Raw genomic sequence first — 20,333 nt, forward strand, 5'->3', positions numbered from 1 at the left:
TTCTAATTTTGGTTTATCATCAAACAGGAGACCGTGGATATCCTTGCACCCCCTGGCTCATGACTCCTTACCGTAATCCCAGGCCAGGACCACAGACGGCATTTAACTCCGCGCTTACTGCCACTAGGCAGCTGGTGGAGCGCACAATTGGGGTCCTTAAAGGGCGGTTTCGTGTGCTCCACCGCACTGTATTCGCCGGAGATGGCAAGTAAACTAGTGGTCCTGTGCGCTATACTACACAACATCGCGGTAAGGAGTAGCGTAGAGCTTCCTCAGACAGAGGAATTGCCTGATGAGGAGCCAGGGGTTGTCCGACACTTCGGTGGGGGGAGTGTTACACGGAGGGGGAGCCAAGTCAGGGCAAGCATTGTTGCGGAATATTTCAGGTATAGTGTTTTAAGTTTCTCTTTTTTAATCAAAATAAAACCACAGTATGCTTTTGTATTTTGATTAATTTTGTCATTTTGTTTGCTATTGTAAGGCCATTGGGTAATTATTTTTTGGCTTTGGAATATGTAATATTTATTTGCCACTAAATCCGTTAACACGTTAAGCTTACAATGTGTTATTTGCAAAAACAATACTGTGATGTTGATAAATAGTGTCCTTATTTGTTTTCTATCCTAAAATCCTGTTTATTTCAACAAACACACAAACAAATGAAACTTAATGTTGTCCACTTTGTGACTGTCCAGCTGAATGATCACACAAACTGTGGTGAGTACACAGATATGTATCTGAATTTACCCAAAACTGTGTGTGTGTCTGTGTCTGTTTGTTTTGTTTTATGTTTTAATTTTTTAAAAATTCCTTCTGCGAATGCGTATTTCCGCTCGTGCTAATTAACACTCTGCTCTTCCCAGCATTGCAAAGATCAATAAAGTTATTAGAAATTACAGCATAGATTTTGGACCAATCACATGCTAGCAGACACTATAAATATATGCCCAAAAAAGGAAAACGCCATTGCCATGATGCGTGCGGCACCTTTCACCAGGCGGGAGCTCCGCGTCCTGGTTGCGGTGATGGACCGCCGCGTAGGCCGCGTTGGGCGCTTCATCCCAAATCGGGTTAAGCGCGAGGCCTACGCGGAGGTCCGCCGCCTGCTGCGTTCTCGCGTCCGCAGCAGGCGGACAATAATACAGTTGGAGAGGAGATGGAGTGATCTCCGCAGGAGGACTCCAGAGCTGTTGGCAGAGATCCGGCAGCAAATCCGCGCAATGCATGCACGCAGTAAGTTACATTACATAAGATTAATAGCATAAATTGTGCAAATTTACACTAAGTGGTAGGCTAATTGCAACACTGAGTGAACATTTTTTTACAATAGGACAGTGTGTGTGGTTAGGGCAAACAGTACTGACTGTAGCAAAATGTCACCAAACAAGTGCATGTTTTCCTGAAAAAAAAAAACAGGCAGGAAACTGTACCAAAAAACTTGATCAGTGCTGTCTATATAATAAGGTGGCTTGAATAGTGATCTGGTGATGTTGCCTAGACCAATCAATATGACTCAATGGAATAGATTAAGGAATGAGCGTCCAAATAATTGTTTGGACTCATTTAGTTTGCTGTGGGCAACATGAAGAGGATTTTTTTTTTTTTGTTTAAAAAAAAACACTGTGTCTTTTACATGGAACAGAACAGTGAAATTTACAATTGTTTAGTATGTAATTTAACATGCAAATTAAATTTTAACACAAATATCATTATAGGACGACCACAACGGCAAGCAACACATGAGGCACCATCTCAGCCCCCTTCCCCTTCTCACTCCCCCTCCACTTCCCAGTCCCCCTCCCCTTCTCACTCCCACTCCCCTTCCCAATCCCCCTCAGCTTCCCAGTCCCCCTCAGCTTCCCAATCCCCCTCTGCTTCCCAGTCCCCCTCAGCTTCCCAGTCCCCCTCAGCTTCCCAATCCCCCTCAGCTTCCCAGTCACCCTCAGCTTCCCAGGCCCACTCCACTTTCCACTCCCCTTCTCACCCCACCTCTCCTTCTCTTTCTGTGACCCCTTCTCCTCCTTCCCATACCCCTTCTCCTTCAACTTCCAAATCACCTTCTCAGCCCCCCTCACCCTCTATTGGCCTAACATTCTCTCCGCCCCCCTCGCCCTCTCAATCAGACCCACCCTCTGAAATAACATCCCCAATCCCTCCTCCTTCCCCCATCCAGCCTCCTTCCCCCATCCCTCCTCCTTCCCCAATCCCTCCTCCTTCCCCCATCCAGCCGCCTTCCCCCATCCAGCTGGCATCACCACCCAGCGAATGGGCAGAAGAAGCCCCAGATGGGCTAAGTGACAATGTTGTGGAGGAAAGTAAGTGTTTTTACATTTTTACAATAATGATTACCTACTTAGACTTACAATCTCAAAACATGCCCTGTTGTACTGTTGGGAATACGCTACCAAGGAAAAAAAAAAGAGTTATTATTCATGGTGTACATGTTGCATTGAATTTTTAAAGAGTGTCATTATATGTAGTGTTATGTGTGCAATGTTTTGTGTGTCCACTCTAGGTCGACACTCATTAGTTCAACAGGGTTGCCAGGACAACATGGTTTATCTGTGCTCAGTTTTGATGGTAACATTTCTACTTAAGTGGAGTTCTCTTTAACATGGGACGTTGCCCATAGCAACCAATAAGATTATAGTTTAAATTTGTAAGTCCACTTTTACAAGATAATATTTTTATTTTTATTGGTTGCTATGGGCAACGTCCCTTCTTAAATAGAACTCCAGTAGTAATAAATGTACCCCATGGTGTGGTCCACTTTCTTGTAATAAACAAAAAAAGATTGCTGAGCAGGCTTGTGTGTTGTTCTGCTACTGATTTATCTTGAAAACAGCCATGATGTCGTCACTTAGGAATTAAAGCAGGCCTCTCCAAACTGCGGACATACAGCTGCTGAGAAACTACACATTCCAGCATGCCCTGACACCGTTTTGCATTCTCTGTCCCCAAAACTGTGTCAAGGCATGCTGGTCTATGTAGTTTCACAACAGCTGGAGGGCATCAGTTTGGCCAGGCCTGCATTAAAGTGTGCTTTGTGCCCTGCTTGTATAATAGGTAATGTGAGTAAGTTATTAATGTTTTCTTTGACTCTTCTTTTCAGATTCTGCAGTTGGAGATCCCAGCACTTTGCCTGAACTTTTAGGGCGGCTGAAAGCCCATTTAAGGGAAGTGTTAGCAGATATCGAGGCAATAGAAAAAAATCTGTGATATTTTTATTTTAATTTTGTTAAAAGTTTCTTAAAAAAACAAAAAAACAAATAAAAAAAAAAAAAAATTGTTGAAGTTAAGTGGGTGTTGTGCTTATTTATGCTATAAAGGAACAGCACATTGCCTTGCAGAAATTGGTGACCTTAAACAGTTCACACATCTTACTTAAGCTTAAAAATAAAAATATAAAACACAAAATTCTACACACACAAAACTCGTTAGGAGGTTATGGTTTTTAAATACATGAAAAGACATTTATTCACACACTACACATATACACAATACTTCAAACATTTGCATTATAACAATAAAAATTACAATATCCATATTTTACAAATTTAAACAACAATGTTTCTGGCCAATTAGAGCTACAAAGTGTTCTTCTGGTTTACTTTGGAGACTTAATTGGTCAGGACCATTGACATTAATTACACTAATTGGGTTCGTAATTGAGGAGGGCTTGTGGACTTTTAACATAAAGGTGTAATTCCACTGAATAGGGGAAAAAAAAGCATTGTGGTGCGTTTGTCCACAAAAGTGTGCACTTTTAACATGGATGGGTAAATATACTAAAACTTAGTAATTTTACGATGAAGTATGTGTTAATGCGATAGTTTCGCAATGCTGCGATGGTTTCGCATTGCTGCGATGTCATTTGGCGTACGCCCACTTTGTGTAATACTGCGTACGAATGTGCAAAAATACGTTGGGGGCGGATGTTCGCAAATTTACTACACTAACGCAACTTTGCGAATATGTTGTGCGAACGAAAAACTTAGCGACCAACTCGGAATGAGGGCCTATATCTTTCATATCATTCTTAGCTATTATCCAGTGTATAGGGCCCATGAGAGACTTAAATGCAAACACAGTAAAATGCATGTGTTCCCAATAATTGGAATCTACTCATCCAATCCCACCCACTACAATGGATAGTAATAAGAGTGGCTTACAAAAACAACCATGACATTCCAGATACAGTACCATGTATCATTAAGAATTAAAATAAGATTCTCCCTTTACACAGACAAAAGCAGATTTGCTAGTCAACTTGTAAGGTACTTTTTAGAAATAGCATATTTCAGAGATCTAAAGCAGTGTGCAGAATGTACAATTACCTATGCATTTTATTAAATCAATCCAACACATAAGATGGACTACTCGATGTAAAATCCTGATTTACCTGTTGAAGACAAGGGGGTATATTTACAAAGATTCGTGTTTTTGCCATTTTTAAGGGTGTTTGAACTCGAATGGTATCGGGTGCATTTTACTGCAACTTTTTGAATTCTGATACGATCATTCACTAAGCTGACGATTTTTCCAAATTCGTATTTGTCGATGTGATTCGTAATGTCAGGCAGTGTTTTACGGGAGTGATGAGTAAAACACTGCCTGACAAAAAATAAGGAATCCCATCCGAATCTGGGAGATCCGTGCAGGGCTTCATTGTGTACCTTAAGGTGTTTAAAGTGTTAAAAAATCAGAAAAAAATTGCGTGGGGTCCCCCCTCCTAAGCACAACCAGCCTCGGGCACTTTGAGCTGGTCCTGGTTGACAAAATATGGGGGGGGGAAATGACAGGGGTTCCCCCATATTTCATCAACCAGCACCGGGCTCTGCGCCTGGTCCTGGTTCAAAAAATATGGGGGACAAAAAGCGTAGGGGTCCCCCGTATTTCTTAAACCAGCACCGGGCTCCACTAACCAGGTACATAATGCCACAGCCGGTGGACACTTTTATTGTGGTCCCGGCGGCCCTGGCATTACATACCCAACTAGTCACCCCTGGCCGGGGTACCCTGGAGGAGTGGGAACCCCTAAAATCAAGGGGTCCCCCCTCCAGCCACCCAAGGGCCAGGGGTGAAGCCCAAGGCTGTCCCCCCCATCCAATGGCGGCGGATGGGGGGCTGATAGCCTTGTGTAAAAAATGAGAATATTGTTTTTAGTAGCAGTACTATAAGTCCCAGCAAGCCTCCCCCGCAAGCTGGTACTTGGAGTACCACAAGTACCAGCATGCAGTGGAAAACCGGGCCCGCTGGAACCTGTAGTACTACTACTAAAAAAATACCCAACAAAAAACAGGACACACACACCGTGACAGTATAAGTTTATTACATACATGCACACCTCCAAACATACATACTTACCTATGTTCACACGAGGCTCGGTCCTTTTCTCCATGTAGAATCCTCGGGGTACCTGTGAAAAAAATTATACTCATATAAGCCAGTGTTGCTTGTCTTCTTTGTATAATCCACGTACTTGGCAAAACAAAAAAACGGATTCCCACCTTGGGATCCCCCAGGGGGTGGCATGCCCAGTCATGCAGCAGGCTTGTCTTGTTTGGAAGCAGGCTGACAGGTGGCCCAGGATTGTTTAGATTTAGGCTTAGTAGTTTTGGAAGCACAAGCCTGTCGTGGATACGCCTGATGCTTTGCTTTTCCTGGAGGTCAAAAGGAACAAAAGGTGGTACTCTTAGCCTTCGTAACAGAAGGATTAGTATTTGGGAGACATGCAGTCTTGGCAGTAGCCAAGTCAGTCACAATCTTGTTCAGAAGGGAGAACCACCAAGGTCTTTTTGGAGTAAAGGTCCACCTTCCAGGATCTCAACCACATTATTCGACGAGCCAGGATAGACGAAGTAGATACCTTGGCCACCATTACACCTGCATCTGAGGCCACCTCCTGAATCTAGTGGGAGGCTGTGGTAATATAAGACAGATATTGTCTGGCAGTGTCAGAAAAATCCTGAGGCAGCTCATCCAGAACCCATGCTTCAATACCTTTCGCAGTCCAGGAGGCTGCCATAGTGGGTCTATGTACAGCACCAGTAAGGGAGTAAACAGAATTCAGGCATCCCTCCAGACGCTTATCCGTCGGTTCCTTCAGTGAGGTGACAGTGGTGACAGGCAGAGAAGATGACAACACAAGACGTGCGACATGAGAGTCCACCGGCGGTGGAGTTTCCCACTTGTTACTCAACTTCGCAGGGATAGGATGATGAGCTAGCATCTTTTAAGACAGGGAAAATTTCTTTCCTGGAGATGACTAGGATTCCTGACGTATGTCAATTAAATGGTCAGAATGTGGTAAGACTACTTTAGCAACCTTCTGACGTTTGAACTTATCAGATTTCCTAGATGCAGTAGGAGAATCAATGTCATCATCTATTTGAAGAATTAGCTTAATAGCCTCAACTAGGTCAGGAACATCCACCTGTGTTGTAGATTCCTCATCAGAAGCAACTGTATCAGTGCTGATGGATCAGTATATTCCCCATCCTAATCGGAATAATTATATGAAATCTTAGTGGATTGTGAGGAATTAATGGCCCGTTTAGATGTCCCCTTGGACCCAGAGACGCGTGAGGTAGACTTTTGTCTAACCAAAGACTGATTTAATTGTTGTAATTGGGTAGCCAGAGTATCCGCGCTGGGCAGATTAACTACAGGGACAATATGTGGCTGCAATGGCACAGGAGGTCCCACAGGGGGCGTAAGATGTGTCACAAGTGTAGTCAGCAGACTTGAGAGAGTGCTGCCCAGGGTGGGTCCTGATTGGCCACAGGTGCTGTAGGTTGACTGGGTGTATGTCACTCAGCGCCTGAACCAGCAGCTAAAACTTTCCCCTCAGGTAAATCCGTGGTGCCAGTACTGCAGGATGCAGAAGCATCCATGGATTTCCCACCCTGTGTAGCAGACATTATAAGGAATGTAGCCTTAGGGCTGTCAGAGAAATCAAAAGCTGCTATATGGATTCTGTGTTGCAATGTATGTATGTAAGGGATGAATGAACTGAATGAAGTGTACACGTGTAAACTAAACTCTGCTCTCATACGAGGGGAAGAGATTACAGCCGCCTTCTCATGGCAAGCATTTATAGAGCCTAGGAAGAATAAATCTGTGTGAGCTTTCTTGCCCGAGGTATGGTGAAGGCTGGAGGAGAAACTGTGATTTCAGGCCATTCTCATAGCAGTTATTGTAAAGCCTTGATAGGAAATAGATCTAAGTGAGTTTTCTTGTCAAGGAATTATAAAAGCCTGGGGAGAAAGAGGTCTTGTACTCGGTCAGACGTGACGCTTGTGGGTATACTTAACTGTTTTGAAATAATTGATTTATCTCCTTGCTGCGGTAGGAGACTAAATTTGCTTGTGATAGCTGGTTTTTGAGGAGATTTTTGTGCACAAGTGGAGGGCAAAATCAGTCCACAAAGAGGGAGGTCCCTCTAGGTACGCCGGCTAATGTTATGTGTTGTAAACATGGTATGATTGCGGTGAAATATTTGAAGGAATGGAATAAGAGAACACAGGATTCACTAACCTTTGCTCTTACAGGTACCTTTGACGGAACCGGTTTAAATAATTTAGGAAATAAGTTGAAAAGTTGTAATGAATGGAAATCCTATTGTTTGTGGGTGGCTGAAGCACTCTTATTGTCGCCTCCAATAGAAAACCCTGCGCATTATATGGCAAGAACTATGGGTTTGAAAACAGAGACAGATGAGGAGACTGGAAAGAGGGAGGAGGCATTATACTAGAGATGTGCACTTGAAATTTTTCGGGTTTTGTGTTTTGGTTTTGGGTTCGGTTCCGCGGCCGTGTTTTGGGTTCGACCGCGTTTTGGCAAAACCTCACCGAATTTTTTTTGTCGGATTCGGGTGTGTTTTGGATTCGGGTGTTTTTTTCAAAAAACACTAAAAAACAGCTTAAATCATAGAATTTGGGGGTCATTTTGATCCCAAAGTATTATTAACCTCAAAAACCATAATTTCCACTCATTTTCAGTCTATTCTGAATACCTCACACCTCACAATATTATTTTTAGTCCTAAAATTTGCACCGAGGTCGCTGGATGACTAAGCTAAGCGACCCTAGTGGCCGACACAAACACCTGGCCCATCTAGGAGTGGCACTGCAGTGTCACGCAGGATGGCCCTTCCAAAAAACACTCCCCAAACAGCACATGACGCAAAGAAAAAAAGAGGCGCAATGAGGTAGCTGTGTGAGTAAGATAAGCGACCCTAGTGGCCGACACAAACACCTGGCCCATCTAGGAGTGGCACTGCAGTGTCACGCAGGATGGCCCTTCCAAAAAACACTCCCCAAACAGCACATGACGCAAAGAAAAAAAGAGGCGCAATGAGGTAGCTGTGTGAGTAAGATAAGCGACCCTAGTGGCCGACACAAACACCTGGCCCATCTAGGAGTGGCACTGCAGTGTCACGCAGGATGGCCCTTCCAAAAAACACTCCCCAAACAGCACATGACGCAAAGAAAAAAAGAGGCGCAATGAGGTAGCTGTGTGAGTAAGATAAGCGACCCTAGTGGCCGACACAAACACCTGGCCCATCTAGGAGTGGCACTGCAGTGTCACGCAGGATGGCCCTTCCAAAAAACACTCCCCAAACAGCACATGACGCAAAGAAAAAAAGAGGCGCAATGAGGTAGCTGTGTGAGTAAGATAAGCGACCCTAGTGGCCGACACAAACACCTGGCCCATCTAGGAGTGGCACTGCAGTGTCACGCAGGATGGCCCTTCCAAAAAACACTCCCCAAACAGCACATGACGCAAAGAAGAAAAAAAGAGGCGCAATGAGGTAGCTGTGTGAGTAAGCTAAGCGACCCTAGTGGCCGACACAAACACCTGGCCCATCTAGGAGTGGCACTGCAGTGTCACGCAGGATGGCCCTTTCAAAAAACACTCCCCAAACAGCACATGACGCAAAGAAAAAAAGAGGCGCAATGAGGTAGCTGTGTGAGTAAGATAAGCGACCCTAGTGGCCGACACAAACACCTGGCCCATCTAGGAGTGGCACTGCAGTGTCACGCAGGATGGCCCTTCCAAAAAACACTCCCCAAACAGCACATGACGCAAATAAAAATGAAAGAAAAAAGAGGTGCAAGATGGAATTGTCCTTGGGCCCTCCCCCCCACCCTTATGTTGTATAAACAGGACATGCACACTTTAACCAACCCATCATTTCAGTGACAGGGTCTGCCACACGACTGTGACTGAAATGACGGGTTGGTTTGGACCCCCACCGAAAAAGAAGCAATTAATCTCTCCTTGCACAAACTGGCTCTACAGAGGCAAGATGTCCACCTCATCATCATCCTCCGATATATCTCCGTGTACATCCCGCTCCTCACAGATTATCAATTCGTCCCCACTGGAATCCACCATCTCAGCTCCCTGTGTACTTTGTGGAGGCAATTGCTGCTGGTCAATGTCTCCACGGAGGAATTGATTATAATTCATTTTAATGAACATCATCTTCTCCACATTTTCTGGAAGTAACCTCGTACGCCGATTGCTGACAAGGTGAGCGGCGGCACTAAACACTCTTTCGGAGTACACACTTGTGGGAGGGCAACTTAGGTAGAATAAAGCCAGTTTGTGCAAGGGCCTCCAAATTGCCTCTTTTTCCTGCCAGTATAAGTACGGACTGTCTGACGTGCCTACTTGGATGCGGTCACTCATATAATCCTCCACCATTCTTTCAATGGGGAGAGAATCATATGCAGTGACAGTAGACGACATGTCCGTAATCGTTGTCAGGTCCTTCAGTCCGGACCAGATGTCAGCATCAGCAGTCACTCCAGACTGCCCTGCATCACCGCCAGCGGGTGGGCTCGGAATTCTGAGCCTTTTCCTCGCACCCCCAGTTGCGGGAGAATGTGAAGGAGGAGATGTTGACAGGTCGCGTTCCGCTTGACTTGACAATTTTGTCACCAGCAGGTCTTTGAACCCCAGCAGACTTGTGTCTGCCGGAAAGAGAGATCCAAGGTAGGTTTTAAATCTAGGATCGAGCACGGTGGCCAAAATGTAGTGCTCTGATTTCAACAGATTGACCACCCGTGAATCCTTGTTAAGCGAATTAAGGGCTCCATCCACAAGTCCCACATGCCTAGCGGAATCGGTCCCTTTTAGCTCCTCCTTCAATGCCTCCAGCTTCTTCTGCAAAAGCCTGATGAGGGGAATGACCTGACTCAGGCTGGCAGTGTCTGAACTGACTTCACGTGTGGCAAGTTCAAAAGGTTGCAGAACCTTGCACAACGTTGAAATCATTCTCCACTGCACTTGAGACAGGTACATTCCACCTCCTATATCGTGTTCAATTGTATAGGCTTGAATGGCCTTTTGCTGCTCCTCCAACCTCTGAAGCATATATAGGGTTGAATTCCACCTCGTTACCACTTCTTGCTTCAGATGATGGCAGGGCAGGTTCAGGCGTTTTTGGTGGTGCTCCAGTCTTCTGTACGTGGTGCCTGTACGCCGAAAGTGTCCCGCGATTCTTCTGGCCACCGACAGCATCTCTTGCACGCCCCTGTCGTTTTTTAAAAAATTCTGCACCACCAAATTCAAGGTATGTGCAAAACATGGGACGTGCTGGAATTTGCCCATATTTAATGCACACACAATATTGCTGGCGTTGTCCGATGCCACAAATCCACAGGAGAGTCCAATTGGGGTAAGCCATTCCGCGATGATCTTCCTCAGTTGCCGTAAGAGGTTTTCAGCTGTGTGCGTATTCTGGAAAGCGGTGATACAAAGCGTAGCCTGCCTAGGAAAGAGTTGGCGTTTGCGAGATGCTGCTACTGGTGCCGCCGCTGCTGTTCTTGCGGCGGGAGTTCATACATCTACCCAGTGGGCTGTCACAGTCATATAGTCCTGACCCTGCCCTGCTCCACTTGTCCACATGTCCGTGGTTAAGTGGACATTGGGTACAACTGCATTTTTTAGGACACTGGTGAGTCTTTTTCTGACGTCCGTGTACTTTCTCGGTATCGCCTGCCTAGAGAAGTGGAACCTAGATGGTATTTGGTAACGGGGGCACACTACCTCAAGAAATTGTCTAGTTCCCTGTGAACTAACGGCGGATACCGGACGCACGTCTAACACCAACATAGTTGTCAAGGCCTCAGTTATCCGCTTTGCAACAGGATGACTGCTGTGATATTTCATCTTCCTCGCAAAGGACTGTTGGACAGTCAATTGCTTGGTGGAAGTAGTAAAAGTGGGCTTACGACTTCCCCTCTGGGATGACCATCGACTCCCAGCAGCAACAACAGCAGCGCCAGCAGCAGTAGGCGTTACACGCAAGGATGCATCGGAGGAATCCCAGGCAGGAGAGGACTCGTCAGAATTGCCAGTGACATGGCCTGCAGGACTATTGGCATTCCTGGGGAAGGAGGAAATTGACACTGAGGGAGTTGGTGGGGTGGTTTGCGTGAGCTTGGTTACAAGAGGAAGGGATTTACTGGTCAGTGGACTGCTTCCGCTGTCGCCCAAAGTTTTTGAACTTGTCACTGACTTATTATGAATGCGCTGCAGGTGACGTATAAGGGAGGATGTTCCGAGGTGGTTAACGTCCTTACCCCTACTTATTACAGCTTGACAAAGGCAACACACGGCTTGACAAATGTTGTCCGCATTTCTGGTGAAATACTTCCACACCGAAGAGCTGATTTTTTTGGTATTTTCACCAGGCATGTCAACGGCCCTATTCCTCCCACGGACAATAGGTGTCTCCCCGGGTGCCTGACTTAAACAAACCACCTCACCATCAGAATCCTCCTTGTCAATTTCCTCCCCAGCGCCAGCAACACCCATATCCTCCTCATCCTGGTGTACTTCAACACTGACATCTTCAATCTGACTATCAGGAACTGGACTGCGAGTGCTCCTTCCAGCACTTGCAGGGGGCGTGCAAATGGTGGAAGGCGCATGCTCTTCACGTCCAGTGTTGGGAAGGTCAGGCATCGCAACCGACACAATTGGACTCTCCTTGTGGATTTGGGATTTCGAAGAACGCACAGTTCTTTGCGGTGCTTTTGCCAGCTTGAGTCTTTTCATTTTTCTAGCGAGAGGCTGAGTGCTTCCATCCTCATGTGAAGCTGAACCACTAGCCATGAACATAGGCCAGGGCCTCAGCCGTTCCTTGCCACTCCGTGTGGTAAATGGCATATTGGCAAGTTTACGCTTCTCCTCAGACAATTTTATTTTAGATTTTGGAGTCCTTTTTTTACTGATATTTGGTGTTTTGGATTTTACATGCTCTGTACTATGACATTGGGCATCGGCCTTGGCAGACGACGTTGCTGGCATTTCATCGTCTCGGCCATGACTAGTGGCAGCAGCTTCAGCACGAGGTGGAAGTGGATCTTGATCTTTCCCTAATTTTGGAACCTCAACATTTTTGTTCTCCATATTTTAATAGGCACAACTAAAAGGCACCTCAGGTAAACAATGGAGATGGATGGATACTAGTGTACTTATGGATGGACCAGCGACTGCCGACACAGAGGTAGCTACAGCCGTGGACTACTGTACTATGTCTGCTGCTAATATAGACTGGATGATAATGAGATGAAATTAATATATATATATATAATATCACTAGTACTGCAGCCGGACAGGTATATATATTTATTATGCAATGACTGATGACGGACCTGCTGGACACTGTCAGCTCAGCAGCACCGCAGACTGCTACAGTAAGCTACTATAGTAGTATGTATCAAGAAGAAAGAAAAAAAAAACACGGATAGGTGGTATACAATTATGGATGGACCAGCGACTGCCGACACAGAGGTAGCTACAGCCGTGGACTACCGTACTGTGTCTGCTGCTAATATAGACTGGATGATAATGAGATGAAATTAATATATATATATATATAATATCACTAGTACTGCAGCCGGACAGGTATATATATTTATTATGTAATGACTGATGACGGACCTGCTGGACACTGTCAGCTCAGCAGCACCGCAGACTGCTACAGTAAGCTACTATAGTAGTATGTATCAAGAAGAAAGAAAAAAAAAAAAAACACGGGTAGGTGGTATACAATTATGGATGGACCAGCGACTGCCGACACAGAGGTAGCTACAGCCGTGGACTACCGTACTGTGTCTGCTGCTAATATAGACTGGATGATAATGAGATGAAATTAATATATATATATATATATATATATAATATCACTAGTACTGCAGCCGGACAGGTATATATATTTATTATGTAATGACTGAAGACGGACCTGCTGGACACTGTCAGCTCAGCAGCACCGCAGACTGCTACAGTAAGCTACTATAGTAGTATGTATCAAGAAGAAAGAAAAAAAAAAAAACACGGGTAGGTGGTATACAATTATATATATATTATATACAATTATATATATATATATATATATATATATATTAAACTGGTGGTGATTAATTAAACTGGTGGTCAGGTCACTGGTCACACTATCAGCAACTTGCAAGTAGTACTCCTAAGCAGACAATCACAATATATATACTGGTGGTCAGTGTGGTCACAATGGCAGTGTGGCACTCTGGCAGCAAAAGTGTGCACTGTACGTTAAAATATGTACTCCTGCTCTCAGACTCTAACTGCTCCCCACTGTCTCCCCCACAAGTCAGATATACAGTCACACTATCACTTCAGCAAGTAGTAGTACTCCTCCTAATGCTCCCCAAAATTACTAAAGTAAATACTGTGTCTCTCTCTACTCTAGTCTCACTCTCTTCTCTATAAACGGAGAGGACGCCAGCCACGTCCTCTCCCTATCAATCTCAATGCACGTGTGAAAATGGCGGCGACGCGCGGCTCCTTATATAGAATCCGAGTCTCGCGATAGAATCCGAGCCTCGCGAGAATCCGACAGCGGGATGACGTTCGGGTACGCTCGGGTTAACCGAGCAAGGCGGGAAGATCCGAGTCGCTCGGACCCGTGTAAAAAAACATGAAGTTCGGGCGGGTTCGGATTCCGAGGAACCGAACCCGCTCATCTCTACATTATACCCTTACTTGCATCAGATTATGCAGAACCCACAGAGTCAGGGGGCACAGGCAGCAGACACTTCTCAGTTTGCTGCCACTGCTCCTTCTTCTGCGAGAATAGCAGAGGGTGCACAGTCAGCAGACAACCCCCAGGTTGCTGCTACCGTTTCTTCCCTCTTTGATAACATTACACTACAGGAATCCTCAGTTCATGTTCAGTCACCAGATTCATCTGGTACACAGACACTGGACTACGTTGAGGTAGAGGTCAATGCATGATTCCGCAGACCTCGACCCCTGCAGATCCTGGTGTGTCACAGCCATGGGAGGTGCAGGGCCGGCTGTCACATACTCAATGCATGTCCTCTGGATGGCATCAAACCTTAGAGCCCTAGCAGAAAATATGCTGGACCCAAGGAAGGATCCCAAAGCTGCTTGGGATCATTTAATTCTTACTAAGAATATTCACCAGCCCATGTACAGAGATGTCTTACAATTATTACCTGCCTTGTTTAAACCCAATGATTACACATCCCTGATGCAGCAGTTAAAATGGGACGCTACTGATGATGAGCTTAATAGTGATCAGCTGGCTACCAAATGGTTGGAATTAGAAATAGCATTTAACAAAACATTCCCTGCCATAATAGATTGAACGAAGATTATGGGTATTGCCCAGGACCTAAAAGAATCAGTTGCAGATTACACTGCCAGGTTCTTTAAAACTGTCAAGTGCCACAGTGGCATTCCTGACATACATGGGAAACCAGATTTAGCTCCCTTGTTAATAACATCCTATGTAGAGGGACTGAAAAGACCCATACAGTCCAGACTTAAAACCCAGTCTCCTGACTGGAAAATTAAAACCCTTGCTAATATTATTGAATGGTGTAGGCATCATGAAAATAATTTAGTTGAGAAGCATGTGAACAGACAGCAAAAGTTCATGAATTTACAGATCAAAGCAGCTGAGCAGACAGCTCAGCTAGCTCATAGGACATTCTCCAGTGGGAGGGACACTTGTCCTATGATTGCAAGAAACCCCCCATGCAAGGGAAAATAAAATACTGACAATCGCAGGGACTTTAGACAGCATCCAGGGAATAGAGATTGACATGAGGGCAATGCTCCGGTGTACCCAGTATTAGCTACAGATAATGTGATCACATGGTAAATGTAATCATAAATAATAAGCAGATACCTTGTTACAGAAGGATTAATATTTGGGAGACATGCAGTCTTGGCAGTAGCCAAGTCAGTCACAATCTTGTTCAGAAGGGAGAACCACCAAGGTCTTTTTGGAGTCCAGGTCCACCTTCCAGGACCTCAACCACATAATTCGACGAGCCAGGATAGACGAAGTAGATACCTTGGCCACCATTACACATGCATCTGAGGCCACCTCCTCCTGGAGATGACTAGGATTCCTGACGTATGTCAATTAAATGGTCAGAATGTGGTAAGACTACTTTAGCAACCTTCTGACGTTTGAACTTATCAGATTTCTTAGATGCAGTAGGAGAATCAATGTCATCATCTATTTGAAGAATTAGCTTAATAGCCTCAACTAGGTCAGGAACATCCACCTGTGTTGTAGATTCCTCATCAGAAGCAACTGTATCAGTGCTGATGGATCAGTATATTCCCCATCCTAATCGGAATAATTATATGAAATCTTAGTGTATTGTGAGGAATTAATGGCCCGTTTAGATGTCCCCTTGGTCCCAGAGAGGCGTGAGGTAGACTTTTGTCTAACCAAAGACTGATTTCATTGTTGTAATTGGGTAGCCAGAGTATCCGCGCTGGGCGGATTAACTACAGGGACAATATGTGGCTGCAATGGCACAGGAGGTCCCACAGGGGGCGTAAGATGTGTCACAAGTGTAGTCAGCAGACTTGAGAATGCTGCCCAGGGTGGGTCCTGATTGGCCACAGGTGCTGTAGGTTGACTGGGTGTATGTCACTCAGCGCCTGAACCAGCAGCTAAAACTTTCCCCTCAGGTAAATCCATGGTGCCAGTACTGCAGGATGCAGAAGCATCCATGGATTTCCCACCCTGTGTAGCAGACATTATAAGGAATGTAGCCTTAGGGCTGTCAGAGAAATCAAAAGCTGCTATATTTGATTCTGTGTTGCAATGTATGTATGTAAGGGATGAATGAACTGAATGATGTGTACACGTGTAAACTAAACTCTGCTCTCATACGAGGGGAAGAGATTACAGCCGCCTTCTCATGGCAAGCATTTATAGAGCCTAGGAAGAATAAATCTGTGTGAGCTTTCTTGCAAGAGGTATGGTGAAGGCTGGAGGAGAAACTGTGATTTCAGGCCGTTCTCATAGCAGGTATTGTAAAGCCTTGATAGGAAATAGATCTAAGTGAGTTTTCTTGTCAAGGAATTATAAAAGCCTGGGGAGAAAGAGGTCTTGTACTCGGTCAGACGTGACGCTTGTGGTTATACTTAACGATTTTTAAATAATTGATTTATCTCCTTGCTGCGGTAGGAGACTAAATTTGCTTGTGATAGCTGGTTTTTGAGGAGATTTTTGTGCACAAGTGGAGGGCAAATAGGGCAAAATCAGTCCACAGAGAGGGAGGTCCCTCTAGGTACGCCGGCTAATGTTATGTGTTATAAACATGGTATGATTGCGGTGAAATATTTGAAGGAATGGAATAAGAGAACACAGGATTCACTAACCTTTGCTCTTACAGGTACCTTTGACGGAACAGTTTTAAATAATTTAGGAAATACGTTGAAAAGTTGTAATGAATGGAAATCCTATTGTTTGTGGGTGGCTGAAGCACTCTTATTGTCGCCTCCAATAGAAAACCCTCCGCATTATATGGCAAGAACTATGGGTTTGAAAACAGAGACAGATGAGGAGACTGGAGAGAGGAAAGAGGCATTATACCCTTACTTGCATCAGATTATGCAGAACCCACAGAGTCAGGGGGCACAGGCAGCAGACACTTCTCAGTTTGCTGCCACCGTTTCTTCCCTCTTTGATAACACTACACTACAGAAATCCTCAGTTCATGTTCAGTCACCAGATACATCTGGTACACAGACACTGGACTACGTTGTAACACCTTTGGGCAGAGGTAGAGGTCAACGCATGATACCGCAGACCTCGACCCCTGCAGATCCTGGTGTGTCACAGCCATGGGAGGTGCAGGGCCGGCTATCACATACTCAATGCATGTCCCCTGGATGGCATCAAATCTTAGAGCCCTAGCAGAAAAGATGCTGGACCCAAGGAAGCATCCCAAAGCTGCTTGGGATCATTTAATTCTAACTAAGAATATTCACCAGCCCATGTACAGAGATGTCTTACAATTATTACCTGCCTTGTTTAAACCCAATGATTACACATCCCTGATGCAGCAGTTAAAATGGGACGCTACTGATGATGAGCTTAATAGTGATAAGCTGGCTACCAAATGGTTGGAATTAGAAATAGCATTTAACAAAACATTCCCTGCCATAATAGATTGAACGAAGATTATGGGAATTGCCCAGGACCTAAAAGAATCAGTTCCAGATTACACTGCCAGGTTCTTTAAATTGTCAAGTGTCATAGTGGCATTCCTGACATACATGGGAAACCAGATTTAGCTCCCTTGTTAATAACATCCTATGTAGAGGGACTGAAAAGACCCATACAGTCCAGACTTAAAACCCAGTCTCCTGACTGGAAAACTAAAACCCTTGCTAATATTATTGAATGGTGTAGGCATCATGAAAATAATTTAGTTGAGAAGCATGTGAACAGACAGCAAACGTTCATGAATTTACAGATCAAAGCAGCTGAGCAGGGACTTTAGACAGCATCCAGGGAATAGAGATTGACATGAGGGCAACACTCCGGTGTACCCAGTATTAGCTACAGATAATGTGATCACATGGTAAATGTAATCATAAATAATAAGCAGATACCTTGTTTAATAGACACTGGTGCTTCTATTTCATTAATAGCAGGTAGCCAAGATTTTCCTACCTCTGACAAAACTGTCACTGCAGTAGGAATATCTAACAGCCCCATTGAAATGGTGCTTTAAGAGCCCTTAACTGTCACGCTCGGTCCCCTTACAGACACTCACTCTTTTTTGTTGTCCATTAGTGCCCCTGTCAGTTTGCTTGGTCGTGATATGCTAGCAAAACTCAGGTGTTCTATCAGTTGCTCACCTGATGGAGTTTACCTGCTTGTGCCATAACAACACACTGACACCGTGCAGGATGCCTTGTGGCAGCATGAAAACAACAGGCTTATGCCTGTCCTGCAGACTCTACCAAGCTGGCTGTCAGAAATCCCCGAGCAATTATGGACTAAAGATAGCTCAGATGTAGGGCTCATAAAATCGGTAGAGCCAGTGCATATCAAACTTAAGCCTCATAAATAACCTCAGAGACTGCCCCAGTAACCCCTTAAGCCAGAGGCAGAACAAGGCATTTTCCCCCTGTGCTCCAAAGGCTTTTGGAACAAGGGGTGATTGTTAAAACCTTGAGTCCAGCGAATACCCTGATCCCACCAATTAGAAAAAAAGAGGGGTGCAGGAAGGGGAACAAGGGGAAGGACAGACCACATCATGGAGATTTGTGCAGGACCTGAGGGCTATAAATGCTTCAGTTCTCTCCCTATTTCCAGTGGTCCCAAATCCAGCTTCCATTCTTATGCAAGTCCCTCCACATAGTTCACGTTTCTATTATCGATTTGTGCTCAGCTTTCTTTTCTGTACCTATCCACCCAGACAGCCAGTATTTGTTTACTTTCACCTACAGGGGAGAGCAGTACATCTGGACTCGTCTACCAATGGGCTACACAGATGCTCCTTCCATATTTGGTCAAGCATTGAATAAGGATTTGAGTCACTTTTCACCACTAGGTGGCTCCACCCTCATTCAATATGTAGATGATCTACTGTTTTGTTCACCATCACTAGCAGTATCTGAACAAGATACCAAAGCGCTGCAATGTTTCTTAGCAGAAAGAGGACACAAAGTGTCCAAGGATAAGATGCAGTTATGTTCCCCAAAAGTGGAATATATAGGACATTGCATATCACAAGGTTACCGACACATAACCACAAAGAGAGTTGAGACAATTTAACAGGTGCAACTGCCTAGAAATAAAAAACATATGCGTGCTTCTCTAGGGATGACAGGTTATTGCAGACAATGGATACCTAATTACTCGCAATTAGCGGCACCACTTTATGAATTACCAAACACGCTGTTCCAGAATCTTTGCAGCACACGGAAGAAACTAACCAAGCATTTCAGACATTGAGTCACTGTTACAACCTTCGGTGCTAGGCATTCCACATTATAACATGCCTTTTTCCCTGTTTTGTCATGAAGTGATGGGGCATGCTGCTGGTATGTTAATGCAACGGCATGGAGACAAACAGTGCCCTGGTGCATACTACAGTGCTGTTTTGGACATGGTCACCCGGACCTTGCCGGTTTGTTTAATGCGGGGACTGCCGGCGCTACCTTAGTTCACAAATCTGCAGATATTGTCCTGATTCAACCATTGTACGTGCCTCATGCAGTAGCGACCCTACTTACATGTAAACAAACTCAGCATTTAACCACTTCAAGGCTCACAAAGTGGGAATTAGCTTTGCTGGAGCCCATTAATCTCATTATCCAGTGATGCAATACATTGAATCCTGCCACCCTTCTGCCTATAAGGAATGACTCGTTACAGACTTACAGACAGACGATTGCCTTGCAATTGTGGCACAGAACTATTCTCCACATCCCAACCTCACTGATGAATGTATCCATCATGCAGATTTAACATTGTTCGTGGATTGTAGCTGCCTAAGATGAGAGGACGGAGGCCTCGGGGTCTGCATATGCTGTATGCACACAGACTGATACGTTGGAGACCAGACACCTGCCGGCTCCTCACTCAGCTCAAAGTGCTGAGCTTGTAGCTCTAACCAGAGCTTGTGAACTAGCAAAGGACAAAATTGTAAATATTTACACTGCCTCACCCTATGCTTTTGGGGTCATCCAAGACTTTGGCAGCCTATAGAAAATTAGAAATTTCTTAACATCTAATGGTACACCTATCACACATGCTGAAAGGGTGCAAGAACTCTTAGAAGCAATAACGAAGCCTGAACAAATTGCTGTGATAAAGTGTCAAGCTCACACTGTTGGCAGAGATGAGGTGTCTAAAGGAAATGCCAGAGCAGACAGAATAGCAAAATACACTGTCATGTCAAAAGAACAAGTATATGTAATGTCTGAAATATGTATACCTGATACACAAACACTGATTTCTATGCAACTAACTTCTGGTCCACAGGAAA

At 44.8% G+C, this 20,333-nt stretch overlaps 1 long non-coding RNA gene across 1 annotated transcript; it reads left to right on the top strand.

The window, feature by feature from the left end:
• Nucleotides 1-202: 202 nt before the first annotated feature.
• LOC134970195 (uncharacterized) lies at nucleotides 203-1,808 on the top strand. The gene is made up of 3 exons (XR_010189726.1): nucleotides 203-386; nucleotides 696-717; nucleotides 1,716-1,808. It is a non-coding gene; the product is annotated as an uncharacterized LOC134970195 (long non-coding RNA).
• The last annotated feature ends 18,525 nt before the right edge of the window (nucleotides 1,809-20,333 follow it).

Source organism: Pseudophryne corroboree, chromosome 1, assembly GCF_028390025.1.
Source record: "Pseudophryne corroboree isolate aPseCor3 chromosome 1, aPseCor3.hap2, whole genome shotgun sequence".
NCBI classification, from domain to species: Eukaryota; Metazoa; Chordata; class Amphibia; order Anura; family Myobatrachidae; genus Pseudophryne; species Pseudophryne corroboree.